Source organism: Artibeus jamaicensis, unplaced genomic scaffold (assembly GCF_021234435.1).
Source record: "Artibeus jamaicensis isolate MK-2021 breed Jamaican fruit bat unplaced genomic scaffold, CSHL_Jam_final contig_482, whole genome shotgun sequence".
NCBI classification, from domain to species: Eukaryota; Metazoa; Chordata; class Mammalia; order Chiroptera; family Phyllostomidae; genus Artibeus; species Artibeus jamaicensis.
In genome coordinates, this window is record NW_026521857.1 from 5,577,981 (window position 1) to 5,597,789 (window position 19,809).

The window sequence follows — 19,809 nt, forward strand, 5'->3', positions numbered from 1 at the left end:
TCACTTTTTTTAGTATGTTTTTTATATGGTTTAGATATTTGAACCAATGTAAATTTGTCACTGCCTCGAAAATAATAACAATAAAATCAACACGAATGGGGAAAATCCCTAAAAAAGGAAAGCACACAAATAAACATAATTACATTTGAAATCAATAACAAATCACACTGGCATAGGAAGAGCCGATCCAAGTAACTTTTGAACACAGTGTTTCAATTCTACACTCTTAAAGACAAAAAGGAATCTAAACGCACATGGAATTCTGCTTAGTAGGTTTGTTTGTGCAGTGGAATGGCTGAACGATTCTAAAACTACTTCCAGCCCTGGCTGGTGTAGCTCAGTGGATTGAGCACGGGCCTGTAAAGCAAAGGGTTGCTGGTTCGATTCTCAGTCAGGGCACACGCCTGGGCTGCAGGCCAGGTTCCCAATAGGGGACACATGAGAGGCAACCACACATTGATGTTTCTCTCCCACTCTTTCTCCTTCCCTTCCCCTCTCTCTAAAAATAAATAAATAAAATATTAAAAATAAAATAAAAATAAAAAATAAAACTACTTCCAGTGCATTCTAGGATTGAATCTAAATATATAGTGGGAGCCAGGTTTCTCACTATCATAAATAGGAGCTACAGATATAAAAAGGAGGAATTATGAAATGAACTTGTGCTGAATTGGAGTTGGAAGTATCACTACAAATTCCTGTTTTTTATACAGCATGTAGGTAGACCCATGGGTGGATGGAAGGAAGGATGGATGGATGACAGATCTATAGACAGAGATAAGCATCTATGTGGATTGGTTGTGAACACTATGCTGCCCAGACTCTTTTCAAGACTGGAGGGTTTATTACCAAAAATTCTGGAAAGCTGTTGATTAACAGCATCCAGCTGTTAGCCCTGTGTGGAATTTTCTCAGCTGAGGAGATCCATCTTGTGAAAACTCATGACCCTTTTTCTTAGAGACCCATGTTCAATGAATGATCGATGCAGGGTTAAAAGGCCTTTGAAACTTTCACCTCAGCTCCAAACAACTCTGAAGAGCCACCCAGCATCAGAGCTACCCAGGGACCAGCTGGGGCCTGTGTAGAGACCACAGTAGAACTTATCTTCTCCCTTTGCCCAATTCTGCTCCCTTTCCTTGCATTCCATAGGACTTCAACACTAGATACTTCCTAATAAACTGTGTGCTCACTCATGTCTGTCTGAGGGTTTAATTCTCAGAGAATCTAACCTGTAACACACACACACACACACACACACACACACACACACACACACACACACCCTAGCTCTGTCTGCTAAAAGGGTCTAGAACCAATGACATGCCAGTAGCAATGAGCACACCTAGTGCCTGAATATTAATTTCTAGATATTATTCTCCACTAAAAGAAGCAAGTGCTCCTTGGAGAAGTGGCTGCTTCCAGGGTTGGAAAACAAAAAATAAAAGATTAGCCTGAAACATCCGGCATCAGAAGGAGTTTTTTCTCAAAGAAGGCTGGGGCCATGTCAAAGGAAACAGAATGTCGTTTCAAGGTTTCTCATTGGCCAAACCTGGGACAATTTTAACATCAAAACAAATAATGACAGTAACGAATTATATATCATCGAATCAAATAAGAATCCACCAGTCTATACGAAGTAAATTAATTTTAAAAATAAATGAATGAACAAATGAGAAGGAAAGTCTCTTCCTTAAGGTGAGATACCAAACAATGAAAGCAGAAAGAATGATGGAATGAGAAAAATCAGTATTTATAAAACATTATAGTAATGACTGATTCATGAAAAAACTATCACTAAATAAAATTATTGAGGGAAAAAAAAGCCCTGGTAATAAAAAAAAAAAGAAAAAAACTATCAATGGATGCTAAGAACTACTGGGTGAGAGTTTGGTGAGGAATAGGCTATCTACATACATAACTTCATAATATCTCCCCACAAAGTACTTACCGACCACAGAAGGAATCAATAAAATAAAATAAAATTTTATAATTATAATTATAATAAATATATTTTATTTATGATTTATTATAATTTAATTATAATAAAATAAAATTAACATGCTGGACTAAATTTTTAGTATTACATTGCTATATGTAGATGCCATTCTAGAATGTATATCCTATAGATTATGGTGCAATGTCAACAATATTTTTAAATGTTGTAGTTAGAAAAGGAAAAGATAGTTATACATAATAAATGATTACAACTAAAGTGACTTGCTACAGCTTTGAGATTGTTATGTTTCTTCAACACTATTGTAAATATGATTTGATATTTTTATTTGTATGTAGTTTATGTTTAAAGCTTTTTACTTTAATATGACTAAGAAAATGCAGAAATAATTTTAATATGCATTGCTATGAATTCACTGCCCAAATACGTTAATAAGTAATACATTTAATAATTCACTTAAAGGAGAGAAAGAACTACTACTGGAATAAATATATAGTCATTTTTAAATGTTTTATGCAGTTGTCATAATGAAAATCTAATACTTTGAGGTTCATATTTGTAAATATCTAAGTTTTCTATATCTGGAGGTTGTATTGGTAGTTTTCTTTTAATTAAAAATAACTACATTAACCTGGTATACATTACTTTAACCAAAAGATCAAGGCTGGTGATAGTCACTTTGATATCGTGTTTCCCTTGTTATGGTGCAATGAAAATGACATTTCAGACAAATTCAAATTGAGAAATATTCCACAAAATACTCAACCAGCAGTCTTTAAAACTGTCAAGGTCATGAAAAATGAGGAGAGTCTCAGAAACTGTCACAGATCAAGGAGACTAAAAATACATGACAATGAAATGTAATGTACTATCCTCGAGGGATCCTGGAAGAGAAAAAGATCATTAGTGGAAAAAACTGGTGAAATTTTAAAAAAAGCTGTACAGTTTCATTAATAGCAATACACCAATGTCAGTTTCTTCATTTTGACAGATGTTCTACCATCATGCAAGATGTTAACATTAGGAGAAACTGAGTGAAGGGTATTTGAAAACTGTCTGTACTTTTTGTAAATTATTCTAAAATAAAAGATTTATTTTAGCTAATGTAATTATGATGTGCCTTGGTGTGTTTATTCTTGGGTCCAACTTCTTTGGGATTCTCTGAGCTTCCTGGATTTCCTGGAAGTCTATTTCCTTTGCCAGATTGGGGAAATTCTCCTTTATTATTTGTTCAAATAAGTTTTCCACTGGTGGCTGTTCCTTTCCCCCTTCTGGTGCCCCTATAATTCGGATGTTGGAGCGTTTAAAGATGTTCTGGAGGTTCCTAAGACTCTCCTCATTTCTTTGAATTCTTGCTTCTTGACTCTTTTCTGTTTGGCCATTATTTGCTTTCTTCTGGTCCACTCCATTGATCAAGGAGTTCATTATCACCAAGCCCTTATTATATGAAATGTTAAAGGGACTTATCTAAGAAAAAGAAGTTAAAAAAAAAACATGAACAGTGAAAGGACAACAAACTCACAGTTATTAACAACCACACCTAAAACAAAAGCAAACTAAAAGGACAGCTAGATCAGGAGTGGAAACATAGAAATGAAGATCTCAAGGAGGGTTAGCAACAGGGGAGTGGGAGGAGGAGAAGGGGGGGAGAAGGTACAGAAAATAAGTAGCATAGACAGTAGATAGAAAATAGATGGGGGGGGCTAGAATAGTATGGGAAATATAGAATCTAAAGAACTTGAGACACATGGTCATAAACTAAAGGGGGGTAATGGTGGGGTTGGGGGGTAGGGTGGAGGGGAATGAAGGGGGGAATAGAACAACTGTAACAGCATAATCAATGAAAAATAAATTAAAAAAAACAAAAAAATAAAATAAAATAAAAGATTTATTTAAAAAATGATTTCATTAATATAAATCTATTCTTAAGGTTTCTAAAATATAATTTGCTTTGACAGTTGCATATTTATTAATGTTTAATGTACCACTACTACTCCATGTTGATTTTCTGCCTGGAATGTTTATCTCTTGAAGTCAATGGAGTGTTAAAGTCCCCAACTATAACTGTATTTCTGTTGATATCTCCTTCTATGTTCATCAAGATTCGCTTTACATATTTAAATGTTTATTAGGGTTATTTCCTGTTGTTGGATTGCTCCCTTTATCATTATGTAGTGTTCTTCTTTGTCTCTTACTATAATCTTGCTTTTAAAGTCCATATTGTCATAAATAAATGCTGCTACCCCCACTTTTTTTCTTTTCCATTTGCATGAAACATCTTTTTCCATCCCCTTACTTTTAGCCTGTGTGTATCTTTCTATCTGAGATGAGTCTCTGGGGGGCAGCATGTATATGGGTCTTATTTTCTTATCCATTCAGCTACCTGATTTCTTTTGGCTGGAGTGTTTAAGCCATTTATATTTAAGGTGATGACTGATAGATATGTATACAGTGCCAATTTATTGTCAGACTGTTTTTCTGTATTATTATTATTATTATTATTAAAGCAAACCCTTTAACATTTTTTGCAGTACTGGTTTGGTATTAACAAACTCCTTTAGCTTTTTATTGTCTGGGAAGCTCCTTATTTCTCCTTCCATTTTAAATGATAGCCTTGCTGGGTAAAGTAGCCTTGGTTGTAGGCCCTTGTTTTTCATCACCTTGAATATTTCACATCACTCCTTTCTGGCCTGAAATGTTTCTAATGAGTAATCAGATGACAATCTACTTGCTGCTCCCTTGTAAGTAACTGCCTGCATTTCTCTTGCAGCTTTTAAGATTCTCTCCTTGTCTTTATGCCTTATCATTTTAATTATGATGTGTCTCTCTGGGTCCATTTTGTTTGGGACACTCTGAGCTTCTTGGAGTTGTATGTCTTTTTTGTTCACCAGATTAGGGGAGTTTTCAGTCATTATTTCTTCAGATAGGTTCCCAATCCTTTTCTTGGTCTCCTCTCCCATCTGTCATCCACATCACACTATTCCCACGAGTAGATGTTGTTCTGCTTCATGTTGTCCAACATGTTTCTTAAACTTTCCTCAGTTTTTAAAATTCTTTTTCTTTTTGCTGCTCTGCCTGGGTGGTTTTTTCTACCTTGTCTTCCAAATACCTGATGCAATCCTTTGTTTCATCTAACCTACTGTTTATTCCTTCCAGTATTATTTATTTCAGATATTGCATTCTTTACTTCTGATTCCTCCTGTTTTATGGTTTCTATGTCTTTTTTCATGCTGTTGAGTATCCTTATAATTACTACTCTAAACTGTCTAAATGATAAATAGCTTGCCTCCATTTCATCTAGTTCTTTTGGAGAATTCTTGTGTTATTTCATTTTGGGTCTGTATCTTTGTCTTCCCATTTTGGCTGATTCTTTGTATTTTCTGCCTTAGTTGCTAAACTAATCAGCTATTAAACTGATCTGTTGTTAAAGGAATCAAGATGTAATCAGCGGTCTGTCTTAAACTCCACAGGGTGGAGCAGAGTAATTCCTGTGGATGGAGTTCTTGCTTTCCCTCAGTCTGATGCCACTTGGAGGGGAACGCTCTTCCTGAGAAAGATGGCTCATGCAGTGTGGGGAATAAAAGCACAGGGATCCTGGTGGCCATTCCTTCAGTTCTCTCCCAAGAGCCACCAAACCCAGCCTATCCTCAAGCATCTCCAGTCCACTCTGCTCTCCTTCTGCTAGAGCCCAAGGTAAGTGGCTACAAATGAAATCATGTGTATTTCCCCTTTAAGAGGCTCTCTGCATTTCTAGCCTTCTCTCCCTGGCAAACAGAAACCCCGTTGCTTTTCACACCAGGGTATTACCTGGTTTCCTTTCTGGCTCTGGTGCTATAGGATGGGGAGCCAAGCTTGGGATTTAGGCCCCACACTTTTTAGGGGAACCACCCAGCCACTGACATATCTCTCTGGATCTTCAACGGCAACCCAAGGGAGCCCAGCCAGCCCTCTTGTAAGAGCCCTCCTCCATACTCTGTACCAATCACGCTGTTGTGAAGTGGTTTCTTCTCTTTGTCTGTGGATATAAGGCTTCTCCCCAGCTAGTGTTCTGTAATTTATCCAGGAGACTTTCTCTAAATTTAGTTGTAATTCCAGATTGGTCCCGGGAGGAGGTTAGTGTATCTACCACTATCCCCTCCACCATCTTATATCTCCAAAACTGCATTTACTCTTAATATTAGTACTGCTAGCTCACAGTATCCAGCCTGCCATGTAATATGAAAAAGAGAGACATTTATTAAAGAAGATACAAGAAACATTGTCCATAGGACATTGACACCTCCATCCCCTTCAAAACAGGCACCTTGGAACCTCACACAGTTCTCTCAATCACCATCAGCTACCCTGTCCTATTTTCCTAAATCTCATCAACGGTCTGAAATCTCTTCCCTTTGAAAGGTGATTTTAGTTCTGAGAAAAGCCAGAAGTTGCAGGGCACCAAATCTGAGCTGTAGGGGGCCTGAGTCACCTGGGTGATTTGATGTTTCACCGAAAACACTGCATGAGACGTGATGCATGAGTGGGTACGATTTTGTGATGAGGGCAATCACTTGTTGCCCTTGGATGCAGCTTTCTGAATCATCCAAATAGTTTCCATGAAGGAATGTGCAAGCTTATGCAAAATCTGATGCAGAGTCATTGCTCTACTCACTCAGTCATTTTGAATGCGACAGACAGCTCCACAGCACGCATGCTCAGTCAATGGTGTCTACCACCCCCACTGACTAAGTACAGTGAAGTTGTCACTGTCATGCACATGACATTGATGGTGCACAAATTCTTCTTGTTATATTAACAATTGTTGGACTTTTTCCAGAGAGAGCTTGTATCCCATTGTACAATAAGGAAACTATATCTGCTTTATATTTTGATAGTGGTTTCACTTATCTCATTTAAGTCTTACAGCAACCCACTGTGCACCAAGGACAGGTGTTACTCCACTTTACAGCTCTGAAAATTGAGCCTTGGATTGTAATTTTAATATGATTTGCAACGTCAGCATTAAAATGCACATAAACGCACTTCTCTAGTCCATCAAGCTGAAGGCTGTTGACCTTCAGGGATAGCATTTCCATTCTGCCTGTGTGAATGTTGCCTAAAAGACTTTGAATGAGAACTTACAGCAGAATGATCTTAGAGGCAGGGAATAGGAGTAAATAATGGAGGCCGGTAACAAGTCTTTAGCTAATCTCATAAATTTTAGAGAAAGCGACATTTTATTCTCTCTGAAAATACTTCAGATATTGTCATGTTGAAATATATACTCGGTGTGTGTATATATACAGGCACATCTTCTATATGAAAATCTCTTTAGTGTAAGATTTAACTGCAGCTTGTTTCTGAAGTTAAATTTGTTCCTTTCTTTGTTTCTGAAGTTAAATTTGTTCCTTTCTTTGTTTCTGAAAGTACATGTTGATGTTCCTTTCATTTGTTCTGACTATATTAACAAGGTTCAAAGGATTTGCAAGAAATTTGACTGCATGGTGTTTTTAAAAAATAAGGAAAAATGGGTTTTATAGAATTTAAAGACTTCCAGAACTCCGAACTACTTTTCCAGTAACCTATTTATCTTCAGTGTAAATACCTGCTAAATATTATTTGAGAAAATAACCTGAATGGTTAATTAGTACTTACAATTGACAGAGTGGGTAGAATAATATTAATATTTATCCTTTGAAGTACAACTAATAGAGTTTCAGTCTGTTTATAATGGAGGTTCATATCAAAGTCTTATTTCTTTGGTTAGTTTAAAATTCCTCATTAATATTTTGAGGAACTATAACATTTGACTATTTTGAGTATTACTTTGAGATAATAAAAGCAGTGATAACTCATTAAAATAAAGTTCTGAAATAAAGAAAATTAGTGTTTCTTTTTTAATATTTCTTTTTATAACTTCCTGCCCACCAAAACAATCACAGCCAACGTTTTGCTATATTGTCTTTCAGGTATTTTCATGCATAGATTTGGTATGTATTTTATATTCTAGTAATATTTCTCTCTTGGTTCTTGAACTTTAATGAACACTGAGGAGACAATTTGTCAATTACTCATATGTTTAATTATACTGAACCTTATCTACAAAAGCCTGCAAAAAATAAAAACTGTAATTTTTAACAATGGACAAAATTCAGGTTTCATGGTCAGTACTCTGCCTAACTCCTCCCTTACCTTGAAGCTCATTTCCTCCACCCCCTGCAGCAGCAGCATGGGGCACATTCAAAAGCTTTTGTACTGGCAATTTCCTTTTCCAAGATCGTTATCCCCACAGATACTCATTCACAGCATGCCCTTGATCTGTATCTTGCTTCTGTAACTTTGCCCTGAGGCTTCCATAGCCAATTATCCAAAATTGCAAAGTATACCTACTCTTAATCCCCCTACTTCCTGTACCCCTTCCCTGATTTATGTATGTATGTATGTATGTATGTATGTATATATGTATGTATTTTGCTTAGCATTTACAGTTTGCTTGCTTACCTCATTTATGGTCAGTTTCCCTTCTTGGAGTATAAGTTTCATGAAGCAGTTTTGTTCTTCGCTCTATCAACAGTGCCAAATACTTGCCTGGCATGTCATTCATTTGCTGAATAAGTGAATGAGTAAATGTTAAAGAGCAAATAAAGGCTCATAGTGATGATAAATAATAATAATAATAATAATAATAGCAATCGCAAATTCATGAACTGTGCACTGCCAAAGCAATTAGTTATGAGTATTTTGTTCCCTTGTTTGTTTATGTTTACTTATTTTATTATGGACAGATAAAGATTATGTTTGAATTTTACAATAATAAATGCCACTATGGAAAACAATACAAAGAGTCGTCCTCCAAAAATTTAAAATACAATGATGTTATGATCCAGCTATTTCACTTTTGGGTATTTATTCCAAGAATACCAAAATACTAATTTAAAAAGATACACACATCCCTGTGTTGATTTCAAAATTATTTAAAATAGCCAAGATATGGAATAAACCTAGGTGTCCATTGATGAATAAACAGATAGAGAAGATGTACTATACATATGAAATGGAATATTACTCAGCCAGTAAAGAGAATAAAATTCTGTCATTGTGACAATGTGGATGGACCTGGAGGATATAATGCTAAGTTAAGTAAGTCAGAAAGGTAAGAGAGTACCACATGGTTATGCTTATATGTAGAATCTTAGAAAACAAAAGAGAAAAAAATTCCCAATACTGAATTCCAAAGCAGACCCTCACCTGGATCAACACTTATATATCCCATAAGCCACGAAGAGTTTGACTTTGGCTAATAAGTTATCATGTTGCTGAGGGAAAATGTGAACTAAGCCTTAATTCATGAGTTATTAATAGTTTCTTCCCCAGGTCGATAATGATAGATACATTTGAACTTATGCAGTATATTGAAAATATATTAAGATGTGAAATGTGAATTTGAGTATATGAAACTTCTGCCTTACTGAATGCTATGGACTGAATTGTGTCCCCCCAAATTCAATGTGGTGGTATTTGGAGGTGGCACCTCCGGTAGCAATTCGGTTTAGATTAGTTTGTGAGGGTGGAACCCTCATGATGGAATTAGTGCCCTTATAAGAAGAGATTCCAGAGAGCTTGCTTCTCTCCTCTCTCTTACCCTGTAAGAACACAGGGAGAATGTGGCCACCTGCAAGCCAGGAAGAGAGACCTCACCAGAAACTGACCATGCTGGCACCTTGCTCTTGGTCTTGGCAGTCTCCAGAGTTGTGAGAGAATAAATTACTGTCATGTAAGCCACCCAGTCTATGGTATTTTGTTATTGCAGCTTCAGTGGCCTAAAACACTCAATATAATTAAAACCCAGGTATTCCAAAAAGAGAAATAAGAAGTAAACATTCACTGCAGTGCAGGCAGCTGAACATCTCACTGTTCCCCAGAATTACTTCTTGTAGTAACTATTATAGTCTGTATACTGGCCCCAAGGCTGGGGGCAGGGTAGTGCTATTTACTTTAAACTCAGATCAAAGTGAAGTCTTAAGGCTATTCCCACAAAAATCTACACAAAGCTATGACAAGGGCTGGGCTCTTTGGGGGAGTGTTAGCAAATGATCAAGGGGTAACCAAGGGCAAATATAGAAACACTAGATAGGTCAGTGCAAGACCTGTTTTGCTCTCTGGCTTCATAGTGCCCAGGCGAGCCTAACTCTTGGTAGCCACCAGCTTCACCACCCACTAAGGACCACATGCTCAGACTCCTCCTGGAAGTCTGGACCCAAGGGAGAGCCAGATTTTCTACTTGTGTCAATCTGGGAAATGCCCACAACCTCTACCTATTTGTTACCAAACAGCAAACAGGGTCCTGCTGCACACCGTCACCCTCCGGGCAAAATTCCAGGGGCAGAGTTTTGGTGACAAAGGAAAGGAGTCTTTATTCAAAAGCCTCACAGGTTTGGAATAGCAACTTTCCACATGCATTAGTCACTCAAACATCAGTTAACGGTAAACTCTTTAACACCTGAGTTCTGCTATGATTTCCCCTGTTAGTTTTTATGTTATTTCTATAGGATTAGTTTAGAAACTAAAACAACACAAGATACAAAAGCTACACAATTTTGGAAGAATGGCAGGTTTCTGCCTCAGAGGTCATCCCCTGTAGAACACCCCAAAATAACCCTGACCCCTTCTGCCAGGCCAGCCGGATTCTAGGCTGTGAGGGAAGTTCCTTCACGTCCAAAATACGGTCCACTGGGAAATGCAGGCAGCTGCAGCATGATCATCCAGGCATCCTCAAGGCAGAAGCAAGCCCAAGGGCCAGAGAGAGCCAGTCCAGGAGCCAGAGGACCCCAGCCAGCCACCTCAGAGCCCTTCTTTTATTTCAAATCTTCTTGTCCATAATTCTATGCACTCTGGAATCAGCATCAGCTCCTCAGCCAGTCCCCATCCTAGACTGCTGTTGCAAACTCATCCTATGGTCCCTTCCTGCTGCTCCCCCATGACCTGATCAGATCTTTCTATATCACTGGGGTCTAAGATCCAGATCCATCACAGCAAACAGGGAAAGACAAGGCCCTCACACTGAGGTACACATGGCTTCCCAACCTCTATAAGGAATTCTGAACCAGGGGAGAGAAGAGAGAGGAGAAAGCAATTGATAGAGCACTGGATACTTATAGACAGAGAGATTTCCAGGAAGAAAAACTTTTGTGGTTAAGTCATTTTCAACTAATTGATAGGGGAAGTCAAGAGGTAAAATTTCAGTTGCAATAATAGGTGATAGGCTTAATGCATAAAGTGATTAATGCATGTAGAAAGCTATTATTCTAGTAACTAAAATATGTGACCTACCTGACCCCAAAAGCAATTTAAACTTTTTGACCCAGGGGGTCTGCAAGCAATAGAACTGGAGATAGTATCTGAACCTTTGTGTTCCAGGGAGGGAAACTCCAGGATGAGGATAAAGAATTGTTAGTTGGCAGATAAAGAAATACTAGGAAAAGCACCTCCACACAGCAATTCATATCTGATTAATTTTTTTCCAAACCCTCACCTACTCATTTCTTCTCCTTATAAAAAGGTCAGCTTGGATGAGATGTTAAGATGGTTTTTAAGGTAAATAACCCTCTGTCTGCTCAGATCACTGGCATCTGAATAAAGCACTTATAAAGATTTGATCCTTGTCTCTAGTTATTGGTTCTGGTAGTGACTGGCAGCACAAATGCTGACTTTTCTGGTTTCATAATCACAGTCTCCAAGAACACAGCAAGAACAGAATGTGAAATAACTGAAGGGGGGTAAGGTTTTCATATCGAGCGGTACAGACTCCATAAATGTCAGCAACAACAAATGAGCTGGGCAGAGATCGTGGAAGTGAAATTTAGTGAGAAGTTGTCTCATTCCAAAGCACTCATAATGTTATCTTGTTCTATGGTGTTTATCAAAAGCCTGTGGTTTTTCTAACATACGTAGTTGATTTCATGTACTTTTGGTATTTCTATAACATTTATAACAGTTGTTTCCTTTCTCCCTGGAAAGTTGGTGCTCCCTAATGTTCCACTGATTTGAGAAATGTTAACCCCCATCAAGCTCTGTGTCACACTTGTCCATGCAACACAGCATGGTGGCCTCACCTCCCTTTAAAGAAGGCGTGCTCAGACAGCGTGAGGGGCAGGGGAGAGGCGTCATTACATACCCGCTGGTTAGAACATCTACCCGTTAGGACAGGTTTGTGAGTTTGAGCCTGGGGCAGACTGGGTCTGTCCTCTGTCCCACAGTTTCCATGTGCATCCACCCGCCCTCATTCAAGATCAGGATGATAGCAAACAGTGTTGTGGGAGGGTTAGCACCTACATGTCACCAGGCTGGAGACAACATAGGCTGAGTTATTGATCATCTCTCGAAGTAAAAGACAGGTATCAAAATATTAAACAAAATGTTTCTGTCGTTAAACAAAATGTGCCAAGTTGGAAATGATTGCCCAGCTCTGAGCTTCTCTCTACTAAATCAAGTGTTGAAGAAGTGAGCATGTCACAAAATTTGACTTTTCAAGGCATATGGGTAGTGAGAAGAAAAACAGAGGAAACGATAGTATTTCAAGGAAAAAAAGACAGCTGAGAAACAGCACTACTTCGGTTTTTGAGGTGATTGTTCTTTCTGTATATAATTTCCCTAGTACTCATAACACTAGGTACAGATTTGGATCTCCCAACACCAGGAATCTCTTGCTGTCTTTGTATGTCTCCAGAAGTTCATATGTTGTATTTGTTTATATCACTATAAAAATTTAGAGCACACCAAATGCAAAGTACAAAAGTAAAACATCAATATGAACTAGAAATGCCTGCCAAAATTACAGGTACATTTTTCTCTTGCATTTTTCAGTCTTTTCCAAGTAGCCTACCATGAACATAACTACCCCCACAGACAGAAAAAAAAATCACTTAAAGCATCTGCTAATGAAGACAATACCATTTTATATGTTGCAAAGTTTGTAATACAGGTGAGCATTGCCTATCTTCCCTCTATCCCTTCCTTCACTCTTCAAACAGCCAATTTTGAAAGTGAGACCCTCTGCTTTGATGGTAGGCCAGGGTCAAATTAAACTACTTCTGAATTTCACATGTCCAAAATTTCAAACGAAAGTTTTCAGCTTGCTTGACGCATTCTAACACACTTGTGTAAAATGAAACATTGCTTGTGTGAATAACTAGCTTGAATTATGTGAACAGTGTGTTGGGTAGTCAGTAAGTGTTCTTCCCTCCATGCTCTTGTATTGTAAATGAACACTGAGCGAGCAGTAGGTGAGGAAGGCCTTCCCTTTGACCTGGCGCCGGGTGTCTGCAGTAGTGTGTGCAGTGTTGAAATAAGAAAGAGCAAGGAGATGTATCCAGCCAGCCACATCAGACCCAGTATGCTCAACCAGAGGAAAAACTTCTCAGCCAGATAACTATCACATCATGTTCTACAAATATTATCCAGTGCTCAGTCTTTAGCCCTAGCATTCTAACTGTGGTGCTTGGGTATGTTTGAATGGCCAGTGTTCCACTGGCTCAGCTGACTTTACCACTAAGTTAGGATTTCTGTTTTTAAAAGCCTACCTTCATACATCTGAATTGCTTCATAGAGCAATTGTGCATTGCTAGTTAATTGTGATGTTATCTTTAAAAGGTGATAGTTAATTGAGAGCAAAAGAAAGCAGACACAATTAAATGTAGTACCTCTCTGACTGATTTAGGACTGCAGCGGTGTCACATCTGGATGCAATACAGTTACCACCTGCAGGCTGATGTCTCCAGAGTCTCTTGCTTTGGAGTTTGGCCTAGTGGGGCCTTGACACTGGCTCTAGGAGTGTCATAGCATTACCACATGGTGGGGTCCTCTAGGACGTGATTCAACCGGGGGCTTTCTAGTTCCTAGCCAGGTCTTTGAGCTCACTATACTTTCTCAGCCAATCACCAGGAAACTCTGCCTTCTCATTCCTTAACAAACCAGTCTCTCCCTCTCTCTATGAGCAGGGGAAAGAGAGCAGGGGTTAAGGCAGGGTGGGGAGTGGAGATTGGTCCCCTATTTCCCATATATGCTAATAGAAGCCACTATCCTTTTTCCCTGTTATTAGGATTTTGCCCCAGTACCTGAAAGCCATTTTTTGTTTTTTAGTTTTGCTTTGTTTTGTTTTAAGAAATCCTGCTCCTCTGTCTTATCTGATAATTCTTAATTTTGAAAACAGTTGGAATCTTTACCAACCACTCTATAGCAGGAGCATAATCTGGACTTGGTTTAGAAATATGGCTGCCAAAACCAAAAATATAATTTATTTTTTAAGTAGTTTCTTCACAAAATGAATATTGGGCTTTGGTTTTTCATTGTTTTATTTTGTAAGTGTATTTTATTTAGTATGCTACTACAGATGTCCCATTTTTTCTCCCCTTAACCCCCTCCACCCTGCATCCTGCCTCCCTCCAGCATCCCTCTACCCCTTAGTTCATGTCCATGGGTCATACATATAAGTTCTTCAGCTTCTCCATTTCCTATACTACTCCTGACTTCCCCCTGTCTATGTTGTGCCTACCAATTGTGCTTCTTATTCCCTATACCTTCCCCTCATTCTCCTCCTTCCCACTCCTCACTGATAACCAGCAATGTGACCTCCATTTCTGTGATTCTGTTCCTGTTCTAGTTGTTTGCTTAGTTCTTTTTTGTTTTTGTGTTTTCAGGTTCAGTTGTTGATAGTTGTGAGCTTGTTGTCACTTTACTGTTCATAGATTTGATCTTCTTCTTATTAGATAAGTCCCTTTAACATTTCATATAATAAGGGCTTGGTGATGATGAACTCCTTTAACTTGACCTTATGTAGAAAGCACTTTATCTGCCCTCCCATCCTAAATGAAAGCTTTGCTGGATAGAGTCATCTTGGATGTAGGTCCTTGCCTTTCATGACTTTGAATACTTCTTTCCAGCCCATTCTTGCCTGTAAGGTCTCTTTTGAGAAATCAGCTGACAGTCTGATGAGAACTCCTTTGTAGGTAACTCTCTCCTTTTCTCTTGCTGCTTTTAAGGTTCTCTCCTTATCTTTAATCTTGGGTAATGTAATTATGATGTGCCATAAGGTGTGCTTCCTTCAGTACAACTTCTTTGGGACTCTTTGGGCTTCCTGGATTTGCATGTCTATTTCCTTCACCAGACTGGGGAAGTTTCCCTTCATTTTCAACTAAGTTTTCAATTTCTTGCTCTTCCTCTTCTTCTTCTGGCACCCCTATGATTCAGATGTTGGAATGTTTAAAGTTGTCCCAGAAGCTCCTAAGCCTCTCTTCATTTTTTTTGAATTCTTGTTTCTTAATTCTGTTCTGGTTGACTATTTATTTTTTCTTTCTGTTCCAAATCCTTGATTTGAGTCCTGGTTTCCTTCCCTTCACTGTTGGTTCCCTGGATATTTTGCTTTATTTCCGTTTGTGTAGCATTCACTTCTTCCTTTATTTTGTGGCCATACTTAATCATTTCTGTGAGCATCCTGATTACCAGTGTTTTGAACTCTACATCTGATAGGTTGGGTAGCTCCTCATCACTTAGTTTTTTCTCTCCAGTTTTGACCTGTTCTTTCATTTGGGCCATATTTCTTTGTCTTGGGCATGTGTTACAACATTGTAAAAGGATGGATTCTCAGGTATTTGCCAGGGCAGGGCAACCCACTTGGCTGTTTTATGGTACTGTATGTGGGGGAGAGGTCAGAGAGGAAACAATGTTTCTTGCTCAGTTTTGGGGCCACTTTCAGTCATTTCCCCCACTTCCTACAAGTGAATTGTGCCTTTCTGGTGCTGATTTCCAGATGGGTGGGCTTGTGTACATTCTAGGACCCCATGGACCCCTCCAATGGACTCTCCTGTGAGACTGGGAGTTGCTCCAGCTGCCATCACTGCCACAGAGTTTTACAGCCAGAGGTTTTATGGCTCTATTTCCTGGTGCTGGGAACCTGGGTTGTGTTGTCTATCCCATTCTCCAGTTATTCCTCCCAGTTTATCTGCAAGCAAATTTGGAACCACCTGGTCCACCAGCCACCACCTTGCCATGCATCCTCTCCACACCAGATGCTGGTCTCTGCCACTCCTACCAGTCTAGATGAATATTTCTTCTTTAAGTTCTTGGTTGTTAGACTTCCATACAGTTCTATTTTTCTGGCTGATTTTTTGTTTTTAAATTGGTTGTTATCCTTCTTTTGTTTGTGCAAGGAAGTGAAACATATCTATCTATGCTTCCATCTTGGCTAGAAGTCTACTTGCTTATTGATTGTTTTATTTTTGTTTTGTGTTTGTTTTTGTTCTTGGCTAACCAGTAATTCTCCCTTTTATTTATTTCTGTAACTAGTCCCCACTGATTCTGTGACCTCCCCAAACTTGTACACTAAACTCCTTTTTGCCTAAGTTAGCTAGCTTTTGGTTAGCTGACTTTGGTTTAGGCAGCTTAGTCTCTCAATAAACAAAAATATTAACCAATGCACCTTGCCCTACCTCTTATCCCTATTCTAAACTTTCTACTGATTAAGCATAGATTAGATCAGTGGTCCCCAACTTTTTTTGCACCAGGGACCAGTTTTGTGGTAGACAATTTTTTCATGGACCAGGAGTCGGGGATGGTTTCAGGATGATTCAAAACACTACATTTATTGTGTACTTTATTTCTATTATTATTATATTGTAATGTATCATTAAATAATTATACAACTCACCATAAAGCAGAATCAGTAGGAGCCCTGAGCTTGTTTTCCTGCAACTAAATCATCTCAGCTGGGGATGATGGGAAACAGTGACACTCGAAGTGTGTTGCTTATGTCCAGTCCACTTTGTAATCTCACTTTGGTTGCTGTCACTGCAGAAAAAACCTCTTCACAAAGTTAGGGTGTTGGAAATGGAAGCAGGCTTTTCAGTGCTTTTGTGGCAATCTCAGGATATTCCACTTTTAATGCACTTTAATCCAGAATGTATGGAAATTTGAAGTTGTCTCGAATGTACTTTCAAGGCCACAATCATCTGCAGTCTTAAGCAGCTGATCCTCTTCCAGCATGGATAAAGTCGATTCACCTGACTTATTCACACATGGGTCATGGATCCATTCTTTCCCAGTTCAGGGGTCTTTTGTGGTTGGGAAGTAATGCTCACACTCTTCTGAAAGCTGAGACAGGTGACCATGCACCAGCTGGGAGAAAGGAGGCCCTGGCTCAGTCTCTTTCAAAATCTCTTAATGTTTGAAACATAACAAAAACCCCAATGTTCACTCATTGCCCCCATAATTCCAGTTTGGTTTTGAATGGTGCTACTTTTTCTGCCAACTTGAACACAGTCATTGTTCTCCCCTGAAGTGACAGATTAAGTTAATTGAGCAGGTTGACTATGTCACACCAGTAAGCAGGTTTTGCGACCCATTCTGTGTCACTGAAATGTGCTGCCAGTGGTGACCATTTTTCTAAAAGAAGTCTTCAGAGTGGCTCTTGTAACTCAAAAGCTCTGGCTGGTGATCCACCTGTAGAAAGGCATCTCACTTCTGAGTGTAAGGTGTGCTGTGTCCATCTCCTCGCAGAGCTGTGTGAGCAGTCATGAGTTAAGGGCATGTACATTAATGTGGCTGATAATGTAAATCACATCCTGAAAAACAATGTTAAGTTCTGGTGACATTTTTTGGCTAGCCAGCATATCTCTATTGATGACACAGTGTGTACACTCACATTCAAAAAAGCAACCTCTTTGACACAAGTAGTGAAACCAGAAAGCTGTCCAGTCATGGCAGCTGCTCTGTGAATATACTGGCACAAAATGACTAATTTGATTTTCCTGATATGTAATCATTCAAAGACTTGAACAGTTCTGCAGCTGTGGTGTTAGTTAGCAACAAAAGTACACATAACACATCCTCCTGAAAAATATATCACACAGAAACAAGCATTTTATTGCCTTCTTGTCAATAACAATAGACTCATCGGCCTGGATTGTGTACCATGGTAACTTATTAATCCTCTCTAACAATTGTGCCTCAATATCCCCTGCTATTTCATCAATTCATCTAGGTATGGTGCTAGCACAAAGAAGAACATATGCTACCTATTAAACTACAGCCTCTGCCAAAAGTTCATGACAAATGTCCTTAGCAGCAGACAGGATCAACTCTTTACAGTAGTAAAGGTCTCCTTAGCTTTAGCAATGTGGTCAGCCACTAAGAATGATGCTTCAGTGCAGACATATTTTATGAAGTGGCAGCCTTCAATAATTGATTCTGTTCTTCATGTTCATTTTTTTAAACTCCAAAGTCTTGTTTTTTGATGCAGTGTGCTTGGTCTCCATGTGGCAAAGCAGTTTCGAAGGTTTCATGGCTTTATTGGATAGCTGGTCACCACATATTATACAAAGTAGGTTTGGAGAATGTGACTCACCTGTTGCAATGAACCCGTAATTTAAATAGGACTCTTGGTATTTTCTTTTAAAATACCTTGTAGCTTTCTTTTTGTTGGCAGTCTTAGAGTCTTCTGCTGTCTCATCATTGGGTCTTTCCCCCTTTTCAAAGAAGCTCTCCAGTGACATTTGTTTTTACTCATTTTGGCTAGAGTTAGCATGAGAGCTTACTGAAACTGTGACTGAGGCAAGTGCGCAGTCAGGGAAAGAGGCACAGATGGAAGTGGTAAGTAAATTTATGGGTGGGTCATGTGTGGACTAAAATAAGTGTTGGATTCTGACTTAAAGCCTGCCACCAGATGTAGCTTAATTATCACTTGCCACTTACTGATAGGGTTTTGATATGAGTTTGCGAACGGTTGATGTATTAGGATCTCTGTGCAATCAAACCTCTCTGCTAATGATAATCTGTGTTTGAAGCCACTCCCCAGCATTGCATTCACTGCCTCAGTTCCACCTCAGATCATCAGACATTAGATTCTCATAAGGAGCACACAGCCTAGATCCCTCACATGCACAGTCCACAGTAGGGTTCATGCTTCTATGAGAATCAATGCTCCTACTGATCTGACAGAAGGCAGAGCTCATGCCGTAATGTGAGTGATTAGGGAGCAGCTTTAAGTACAGATGAAACTTGCTCCTACATGTTCACCTCCTTCTGTGTGTCCTGGTTCCTAACAGGACACTGACTGGTACTAGTCAGTTGGGGAGCCCTGAAGTGGATAACAGTCGTCCAGATGTCATCTCCCAGGTAAATTTCCCAGGTCAGTATACTGGAATTAAAAGAAAGGAGAATAGGAGCTATAGGACGGGGCTATTTCAGCAGCACAATATCATGAGGTACATCCATCAGACACAAAGAAAGGTGAGAGGGCAAGTGTCCGTCTACAACACTGGAAGGCAGCACCGCAGGTGCTCAATTAATATTTAATGAGTGAATAAGATAAGACATGAGATAGAATGAGCAACCTGAGAGAGGGCCTTAGTGCCCTACAAGGTGTTTTGATTTCAACACGACAGGTAAACAGAAGATGCTAGAGAGGATTCACACAGAAGCACTAGACCAAGCTCCAGGGCTCACTGTTCAACTGCAAAAACTTTTATGCTTAGATTGTTTTTTCATTGACAAAGTCTGAAATGAGGAACAATCACTCCACCTTCCAACAACCTGCTGTGGCAAATCCCAGAGGAAAGTAGTTTTCCTTATGCTTTAGGGTTGCTCCCTTTCCTTTTTTGCTTTCACCTACCAAAATGCATTTTTGGAGAGACCCAAGGTTTCTGAAGAACGGCGGCAGCCTGGAGGCTTTCAATCCCTGTAAATTCAAACCCACTGTGAATTACCTGCGCCTCTGAGTCCTGGGCGGGCGTCGTTCGCTGGCTCGCTCCTTGCAGTGTCGCCAGCCGGCAGAAGCAACGGGTGTGTTAGCGACCTCCCTCCTGCCGCAGTACTCCAGTGGCCGC

At 39.2% G+C, this 19,809-nt stretch overlaps 1 long non-coding RNA gene across 1 annotated transcript; it reads right to left on the reverse strand.

Annotated features, from left to right (window-relative positions):
• Positions 1-2,428: 2,428 nt before the first annotated feature.
• LOC119051293 (uncharacterized) lies at positions 2,429-19,786 on the reverse strand. Its single transcript, XR_008392172.1, has 3 exons — positions 19,690-19,786; positions 8,435-8,540; positions 2,429-3,421 (listed from the first exon to the last, which is right to left on the reverse strand). It is a non-coding gene; the product is annotated as an uncharacterized LOC119051293 (long non-coding RNA).
• Positions 19,787-19,809: the final 23 nt, after the last annotated feature.